Genomic DNA, 9,905 nt, shown 5'->3' on the forward strand with positions numbered 1-9,905 from the left:
CCTGACAAACCCACCCTGAACGTGGACCCATCTCATCTTTGCTTTAAATCACGGGAGACAGGGCTGAGGACTGTGAAAGCAATTAAAGGTCAGGGTTGAGACGTCTTCATGGAATTACTGGAAGCAGCCTCTTGCTACTCCTGACAGCCCGACCTACTTAGGCGAAATGTTACTCTCAGCCTGGCCCTTCCATCAAAAGCAACACAACAGGCAACATCAAGGATAATACAGAAGCTTCAGTAAGGGAGCAGGGTACAAGGTCATGAGGCAAATAGTGGAAAATACATCACTCTTATGGATTTTCCTGTAGCGTTCTTCCCTCTTAACTCCCCAAACCAGCATACAATTAACAGAGAAGCAAAGAAGACTGTTGGGGGGAGATTATGGAAGTGTAACAAGCAGCAACTGAGGGGAACGCGGTCATTTTGTGAAGTTGTTGAGAGGTAGGGCTGTGTCTGCATGAGATAAGACAAAGGATTCAGAGCTTGACTATTTGGTAGGGGAGAAAGGAATTGACCGTTGGGAAGATAAATCATGAATGAAGTCTACCTGCCTCCCATTTCTCCCGATCTAACAAAAATATCTTGCGCTGAGGTTTAATACTAGAATCCTCTCCTAATGCAGAGTTAGAAAATAAGAAGCTTCAGGGGCTAAGTCAATGTTTGCAAAAATCATGAGTGCAAACACAATCAGATTCATAATGCATTGAATAGATAAAGCCCTTTTATTTTGAGGAACTATATAAATTCACACAAAGTAGCTCCTTAATCCTTACTTCTCTTTCTGTGAGATGAGGTTTTCAGCAGAAATGGGGCAAATAATTGAAGATCAAGCCAGTGGAAGTGTCTGAGGAATCAATATTGTTCCTACATCCATAGCTACAACTGGATACATGCAAGGAAAGTGACCATTCTGAGCTTCCTACCTTGGTCAACAAAGGAAAGTCTTATATTCATGCCTTGAAAGAAATGCATTTGCAGACAACTTTGTCCTGTCCTAACATATTTTCATCAAATTGTAGCAAGTAGAATAGAAATATTGCTTTATAAACTATAAAATTCTAGCATTTCATGACTAGGTTATTAAACATATGCAGCGTTTCTACAGTAACCAAGGGAAATATCATATGAGTACCCTTGTGTAATGGGAGAATGAGAAATTCACATTTACCTTTTAAAGCTTGGGACTTTCCTGCCACCACCCCCTAAAAGTATTTTTTTAAACACAGCTTTAAAAATTTGTACTGGTATACCCTGAGAGTTAAGATAAAAGGAAATGTGATTATGTGACCCTAGGAAAAGAAAGAGCAAGAGAAACTTTATAACGTCGATCTTATGTGGAAAAAGATCTTACAGAATAAACAGTGATCAGAAATCTTTTATCCTCACTGAGCAAGGGAGAAGGGACAAGAGGAAAGATTTTTCAGCAGCTGTGTAAGGGATTAAATAGCAAAAAGCTTCACCACCATGATTATTGATACTAAGCTCGCCCACCTCTGTCCATCATGGCTGCCGCCTCCTGGAGTGGAAACCATCATCATCTCTCTCCTGGATTGCATTAACCTGCTAAAGGGCCACTAGCTTTGAACTCTTTTCTTCAGTTTATTCTCTAAACAGAAGCTGGAGTTGTCTTTTGAGATTCAAATCTGATCCTTTCACTTCTCTCTTATAAAACACTTCAAGCATTCTCTCCTGTTTGGTGTCGGAGACAAAATGTGGAGGTTTGTTTGTTTGTTTGTTTGTTTTTAAAGATTTTATTTATTTATTTGACAGTGATGACAAGTAGACAGAGAGGCAAGCAGAGAGAGAGGAGGAAGCAGGCTCCCTGCTGAGCAGAAAGCCTGATGCGGTGCTCGGTCCCAGGACCCTGAGATCATGACCCGAGCCAAAGGCAGCGGCTTTAACCCACTGAGCCACCCAGGTGCCCCCAAAATGTCGAGTTTTAAACGACCTGTGAAGCCTGACCTGTGACAACATCCCCTACCTCTAAACCCGACACTGGGCTTCAACCCCTGTCCTCAGTGCTGTCCCCACACCGGGATTCTTCCAGTTCCTCTAGTACATCCCCTGCTTTCCTTTTTCAAGTTCTTTGTATGTACGGTTCCTTCCTCTTATCTGCATTGCTGCTAACCCATGACCAGTCATCCTTCATATGCTGGATACATTTGACATTCTGTCTTTATCTCACCTAGGATTTATCATACTTGTAATTATTTGTTCGATTAGATGGAAGCTCCTTGAGGACATATTTACCTTATTTGTCCTGTGTTACTTTATAATCTGGTTGGTGCCTTGTGTCTAGTAATTACTGATTCTCGTAGGGGCTCAATAAATATTTGTGGAATAAGTGAATAGAACAGAGACTAAGGAGAGAAGCAGAGAATCTCACACACATAGAACAGAGACTGAGGAGAGAAGCAGAGAAACACACACACACACACACACGCAGAAAGCAGGCTAGTTGGATGTCCTCTTACTATGTGAACTTGAGGTTGTTCCAGTTCGACTCTAAGTCATTTATTTCTATCCCAAATTCTGTGGGTGGGATTCAAATTGAACCAATTAATGTACACAATTAATAACCAGCAAATAGATAAATAGTAAAGCTGAATTAACTTCATATTGACCATTTCCAGTTTTATGATGATCTCGACCTTTTCGCCAGTTGTAAAAAGACGGTTTCCTGGAAGGTTTCATTAATTGGGAACTTGAATATACTCATGGTGGGAGTTGGAAAGTACGTTAGGGTATCAGTATCCTTAAAGAAATGGACCCGAGAGTCCTATTTTGAGGAAGCTTTCTGAAGTAAATATTGTAATTAGAAGTGCAGATGAAGACAAAGATTTACACATTATCATGTTCAATGCAACCACTTTTACAATGAGTGTAAATCTGAAGCTACTAAAATGTCAAACAATAGTAGGTTGTTTGAGGAAATTATGACACATCTACCCTGTGGCTGTCAATAAAATGATGTGTTTAAATGATTTCTAAAGATGAAGAAAGCTTATGATACAAATAATGGGTGTAAAAAGAAAGCAGCTTTATACATCAGAAAGACCTTGACATTGCAAAGATTATACAGTCAGAGAAAATCATCAGAAGGAAACAGGCTGATGTATTTTTATCTGTGTGTGGAGAGTTTATGGGCGGTTTTGACTTCCACCTTCTAGATTTTCTAGTCTTACTTGTCAACTGCCACACTAACCATGCCACCCTAAACACACACACAAAAAGGAAAAACACAAAACACCTGAAATGTAGATTCTTTAAATCTATTAAAAAAAAAACATAAAAATGATAGCTTCAGGAAGCAAAGGGGTGGAAAAGGAGGACACTTAACTTTCTTCTGTAAATACTTTGAGCATGTTTATTTACTGAGCCACGCCTGTTGGAGTGTATTTACGCTCCCTCTGCTGTGCATGCTGTCTACACTGATACTCCTCTCTAATGTTAGCTAGCTACACCAAGTGGAATCTATGTCTGATCCTTCCTAGATCCATGTCTGGCCATCCACTCATTTCAATGGGGAGGTGCTTCTGGGGAAAATATATGTAGTATTGACATTCTAACCTGAAATAATACCTTAACCCCAAATAATAAATTCTTCATGCTGGATTCCCAAGGGCGTAGAGCAGGTCTTGCTTGGTCAGGAGGCACAGATTTACCAGAAAGGGGAGCCCTGTCCAGTGCTTCTCGAAGTCAACAGTCATGTTCACGTGCCACTTTTAGCTACCATCAAGATCATGACTGGGCAATTTCATGTCTGCTCTCTCTTCACAGTAGTGCATGGTAAGTGCTCTTCTCCCATTTTACAGCTGAGTTAAAAAGAGTTCTGTGACTTTATTATAGTCACAGGAAAGAAAGGGGTAGAATAAAGTTCCAACTGAGGTCTTTGCATTGTCAACTCTGCTCAGTTATCGAGGTGAGAAGTATCTACTCTGTCCACACTTAGGTCATAGTTTTAGCTTCAAGAATGAAAAAGACAAGGGGACTTCTTTGAGCCTCTAAGCAGCTGTGGTCGCTAGTTTACCAGGCTGAAGACTAGCGTATTGATGATAACGAATAATCATTGTGTGCCCGGGACAGAGAACGTGACGTGTGTTAGTTTGTCTCATCCCGCCCACGGACAGCTTAATCTCCAGTAAATGCTCAAGATGTGGGTATTCAGCAAGATGTTAAAGGATGAACTGTTATTTTCCTTCCTTTACAAGATGAAGAAACTGACACAATTTAGACTAAGTAACTTTGTCGATCGTGAATAGTTATTAAGTGATGAATTTATGCTTCCTAGTCAAGCAGTCTGGTTCAAGAGCCCCCCACTCGTCAAATGTGGGGGCCAAAAGCCATTAAACAGAGGTTACCAGGGTATTATGGAGGGCAAGTATTGCATGGAGCACTGGGTGTGGTGCATAAACACTGAATTCTGGAAAACTGAAAAGAAATAAAAGAAAAGAAAAAGAAAAAGAAAAAACAGAGGTTACCAGATGAGCATGTGTAAGTATCATTTGGAGAGCTTGCTACTACTGTAGATTTTGGGGTTCTGCCACAGAGGTCCTGACTGAATGAATCTAGGGAAGAATGTGGTAATCTATGTGTTAACAAGTGGCTTCAAATACTTGGGAAGCAGACAGTTTGTTGGACTAATATTTAAGCCCAAGAATTCTGACTGGGGACTTGGACATGTGTGGGAGCCCTAGCCACTGACTGTGATGGGACAAACTGCATAAACCTTCTAACTTCAGATCTCTCATCTCTTATAGAAGTATGAGAATTTGATGAAAATATAGATATATATTGTTTAGTACAATGCCTTGCAAGTAGGAGCTACTCTGTAAGTCAATTATCATAAAAACAACTGTCACTGTTATTAAAATTATTTTATCGCTAACCGTTAAAGCAATCAATGATAAGTCAAAGCAAATGAATATGATTAGCCATAATATATTGTCAATTTATCACATTAACTTACCATTATTGTCATTATGAGGGTTGCTATTTTTTAAAATATAAAAGCCAGCTATTGTCTCTGAGTCATCCATGGAGCAGAATTCCCATAACTCTGACCCGACCAGTTTAGCTCCTGGAAAACTCAGTCTGCGACAGGGGCAACAGGAGGCTGCGGCTTGTTTACCCACAGCCCCCAGAGCAGGCAGCCACCACAGCCTCGGCATTATCAATATGGATTTTGAAATCACCCACGGCTAATAGCCCAAATTAATAGCCTCGGGGTGACTCCAGAGCAATTGAGAAAGAAAATCTATAACTTCACTGAATTCGCCAGCGGCTGTTCAGGCAGAGAGGTCTACATTAATTAACAGCTGCGAACACTGTAAAATCTGGTGCATTCAGGAAAGAGCGAGGCTGTTGAAATGAACCAAACCCAAGAATCCCACCAGGCTGTCCAGGTTAGGAAGCAGAAGGAGCTTCCCCTGGAGAGGCTGGGCTGCAGGTCACCCAGGTCACCCTGCTACCTAGAGGCCTTTCCCCCATGGGGTCAGAGGCATTCTCCTCCACGCCCTGCATCCCACTGCTCCCAGCAGCCCCTGGGGCGAGGCCTGGCCTTTTGGCACCAGCTACAAACCGTAGGAACATTTAGGTTTGGGTTGTGCGTAAAACTGTGCTGTCCTTTTCTTCCGCCACAAAATCACTCGGTTCCAATGGCCTCCTTTCTTGAGGTCCCTGCTGGATGCTCGGCAAGGTGGGAGACTGAATAAGATTCTGCCAGTAAAGAGGGCTGAGGCTGTTAAAACAATGATCATTATCCTTCAGCAGCTTCTCTCGGATGCTTTGCACTTAGGGGACTGGTGCCTAAGAATACTTCTAATCTCAGGCAAGAAAAAAACCCGCATTTAGGATAAACCGCTGGTGTCCAGAGCCTACAGTCATCAAGGCGGTTGTCCTAAAGGAATGTGGAGTCTTGGATCTGAGTCTCATTGTGTCATTTGCTACTTGACTTAATTTAGGTACGCCACTTAACTTCCCTGCATTTCCCATTTGTGAGCTGAGATGAATGCGACCTACCCTGCAGGGATATTATAAGAGTCCTTAAACTAATGTATGTATCATACACATTATACATATACTCTCCTAAATGTATGTAATATATATCGCATGGTATTCACATTTTAATGATTTTTTTTTTGTCTGAGTACATTTCTCCCTGTGTGATTTTATTCAGTGGTATAGCTTTAAATACCATCAATATGCTAAAAAGTACAAATTTTTATTTCTAGCCAGGACGTCCCTCCCAAACCACAGACTATATATAAACTTGTCTACTCAACATCTCCTTTTTGATATCTAATGGGTACTTCAAGCTTAACACGTCCGACACTGAGCTCTCACAATCCATTCCCCATCGCTGGTGATGGCTCAGCCCCCAAATCCTGCCATCATCTTTTTCCTCCTACTCCTCACAGCCAGTCCACACGGCAAATCCTGTTCGCTCTGTTTTCAGATAGACCACGAATATACCACCCCTGGGGACCGTCATTTCTCCTGGGGATCATCACCATCGCTTTTAAAACTAGGTACCCTGCTTCTGCTTTCCCCCTACTCACCGGGGTCAGTGTCTCCCCAGCACGGTGGTCAGGGTGAGTCTGTTCAGATCACACAGCCATTGTGTTCAAAACCTCCAACTCGTTTCCCATCTCAAAGTTAAGGTCCTTCCTTTGGCCTACAAAGATTTACGTGGTGTCTGTGCCCCGTGACATCACCTGCCTGGTCTTGTTCCTCCTCCCACACCTGTTTACTCTGCTCCAGCCACACTGCCCTCCTTATGCTTCCTTGCACATGAGAAGAAGCTTTGGCTTCAGGTCTTTTGCCCTTTGCTGGAATGCTTTCTGGAATTTTCTTCCCTTGGGTAAGTAGGTAGCTTAGTCCTTTACCGCTTTCAGGTTCCTGCCCAAATAGAACAGAGAGCTAAGTTTCCCTGATCCCCTATGAAAATAGTGCTTGGCTTGCTGCCCCACGTTCCTTTTTGTGTTTACCTGCTTCCTTTTCTCCATGACATTGATCACCATGAGACACATTATACATTTAATCTCATGTCACTTCCCAACTAGAATATCAGATCTAGGAGAGCATTACATTTTCTGCCCTGTTCCCTGCTCTAATCCCCAATGCACAGAACAGGGTGTGGTACTTAGTAGAAAGGCAATAAATACATAATTTAAAAAAAATCAATGTATGCACGAATGAATGACTATGACTAGTGGAGCTGGTGTATTCATGGAGCTTTTTGGAACTTATCACAGGTCCATAAGCCTTGATCTATAGCCTTTGTATTTGTTTTGTTCGTTTGCTTGCTTTGTGTTTATTCTTGCTTGGTCACATGAAGTTGGAGTCAATAGCAGGGGATAGAAGTTAGAAGTTCCTCGTCAGTGTAGTCCCCTCAATATGGTCCATGAAAGGAAAGCTACATCACACTCATCCAGCAATTTCTGGGCCAGGGTGGTACCTCGAGAGTCCTGGCGAGCCCAGCTGTCCCACTCATCAGGGGCTTGCTCTGGCCCCAGAGGACTCTGGGAAGTACCACTCACTCAATGGCCAGTTTACGGGTGCTCTCCTTCCTCCCAAGGTGAACTTGTCAAGAGAGACTCCATCTCATACCCCTGCAAGCTGTGGACACAGACAAAGTACATCCTTAACTCCTGTTAGCAGAAATGCTCTCCGGTAAAGCCAAGGTTAATGGCTATGAAGGGCTTTGGGATGTTATCATTTATAAAGCAAAGAGTTTTGCATTAAGAAACAGACAGGGTTCTAGTATTGATTGTCCACTTATTACCCTCTAAGACCTTTAGGAAAATTTCTAGGCTCTCTGCCTTTGCTCTTCCCAACTGGTTAAAAGGGCAGGCTGGACTGATTGGAACTGGTGCCCAGGCTGGTCATGAGCCGTGGCCTAGAATTTACTTAGATTTGTGCTAAATCTTATTTCTGCAAACGAAGCTGTGTTGTCTCTGGCAAGTGACTTCACTCTCTAGGACTTGATCCTTTATCTGCCAAATGGAGGTAACAACAGATTTTAAGGTTAGTTATAGGGTAAATAGAGATAATGCATGGGATGAGCTTAGATTTAGGTCAGCCATATAAAAAGGGTTCAATATGTTTATTATTAGTGTGATCATCCCCATTGAATAGATTCCCAAGTTCCTTGACGTGTGAAAGTGGCTTCCAGGATTTTCTTATGAGACATAATTTAGAATTAGAACTCCATCTATCTATCTACAATCTATTCCATTTGTCTATAGGTTAGCATTTCATAAACAGGCATTAGACAGATTTCTTAATCTAATTGTGTCTGCTACCTGGAAAAAGGTGAGTGAGAAGATTGTCCTTGACAGGTCATCTGTCAAACACTCGGGGATGCTGCGAGCCCCAGGCAGTGAACTGGGGGGGGGGGGCGGCAGCTGCCGCCATATGCCTGAGCTCCATCCAACCCTCTCGTGGATGGGACAAAGGATGATGGTGGGATGCAAGCTTTTCCAGACCAGCCCCACTGGTCACTGCCCAGGGTGAGGAGAGTGTCAATGGTCATGGGGCCAGGATAGAGTGGGGGAGGTCTGGTAGGGCCCAAGGTGCTAGGAGCAGGCAGCTGAGGCAGGGAGGCTGGGGTTGGCAGGACTATGTGTCCTGTGCTTCCAGCCTCTGTGCATGTTCCATTGTCCCACTGAACTCTGATTACAAAATATAGTCAATAGCCAAATTACTAGGAATTTCAAGACAGACACCACAGAGTCTTGAGTCCCCAGTGCACAGCCCTGGTGAGGGTCAGGCAATTTTTGACTGAGTTGAGTGTGGAGCCTTTGCCCATGAAACCAGCCCTGAGTCCCTGCCCCACGGAGCGGAAGCAAATGTTAAGAGAATTACTATACACAGACTGCACTGCCCATCCCATAGCCCGCTTTCAATGCCAACGAGGTTGTCTTCAAATTGTCCCAAACCTGCTCTTCTACCAGTGCCCTGTTCTCCAAAAAGGACACCTTTTTAAATTGCAAATTCAATCATGTTATTCATCTGCCTAAAATGTTTAAGTTGCTTCTCTTGGTTCTGAAAATAAAGTTCAAACTTCCCGTGGTTGTTGAGTCCCTGGCACAGTCTTCTGAAGACCTACCTGACCACCTCACCCGTCGGCCCTTTTCTCCTCCGTCACTGTCCTCCAAGCTCACTGCTCTTTGCTTTCGTCACATTCCTCCCACCCTACATCCTTGGCCATGTGTAGGGAAGGGATGAGCTCCAGGCAGAGGGAACCATCTGTGTGAAGCCTTACTCATTTGTAGGCTTGTAAACACACTTCCTCAAGGGGGTTTTCTTTGAGTTTTTCAACCAGCCCAAACAACCCTTATCCTGTGATGTGCTTTTGTAATATCCTGTTTTGTTTTCAGTTTCCTAAACAAATTTATTTTCTTCAAAAATGACTCAATAAGGGCTCAGGCTTAAACAAAAACCCACACCAACACAGAAAATGAAACATTCTTTCCTTGGGCAGAACTAAACAGGGGAAAACATAATACAGTCCCCCACCCCACCACAAATGATGCAGCGGAGTTTCTCACATTTGGGGAAATCGCAGGTCAGCACCTCAGAGTGCAGTGAATAAGACTCACTCAGGAAAAAAAACACCTTTGTGATCATGGTATCTCCGCTACCAGGTAACTATACCTGTGTTGGTTTTTTTGTTTGTTTTTTTAAATAGAACTTCTAAAAAAAATTCTGAATAATCAGCTACTTAATGACATTTTTCTTTCATTTTATTTTATTTCTTTTCAGTGTTCCAAAATTTATTGTTTATGTACCACACCCTGTGCTCCATGCAATACGTGCCCTCCTTAATACTCATCACCAGGCTCACCCAACCCCCCAACCCCCTCCCCTCCAAAACCTCAGTTTGTTTCTCAGAGTCCA

The 9,905-nt window shown here is 42.8% G+C and overlaps 1 non-coding gene across 1 annotated transcript; it reads right to left on the reverse strand.

Annotated features, from left to right (window-relative positions):
- Positions 1-9,496: 9,496 nt before the first annotated feature.
- LOC122901358 lies at positions 9,497-9,660 on the reverse strand. Its single transcript, XR_006383457.1, has one exon. It is a non-coding gene; the product is annotated as a U1 spliceosomal RNA (small nuclear RNA).
- Between the last annotated feature and the right edge of the window lie 245 nt (positions 9,661-9,905).

Source organism: Neovison vison, chromosome 2 (assembly GCF_020171115.1).
Source record: "Neovison vison isolate M4711 chromosome 2, ASM_NN_V1, whole genome shotgun sequence".
NCBI classification, from domain to species: Eukaryota; Metazoa; Chordata; class Mammalia; order Carnivora; family Mustelidae; genus Neogale; species Neogale vison.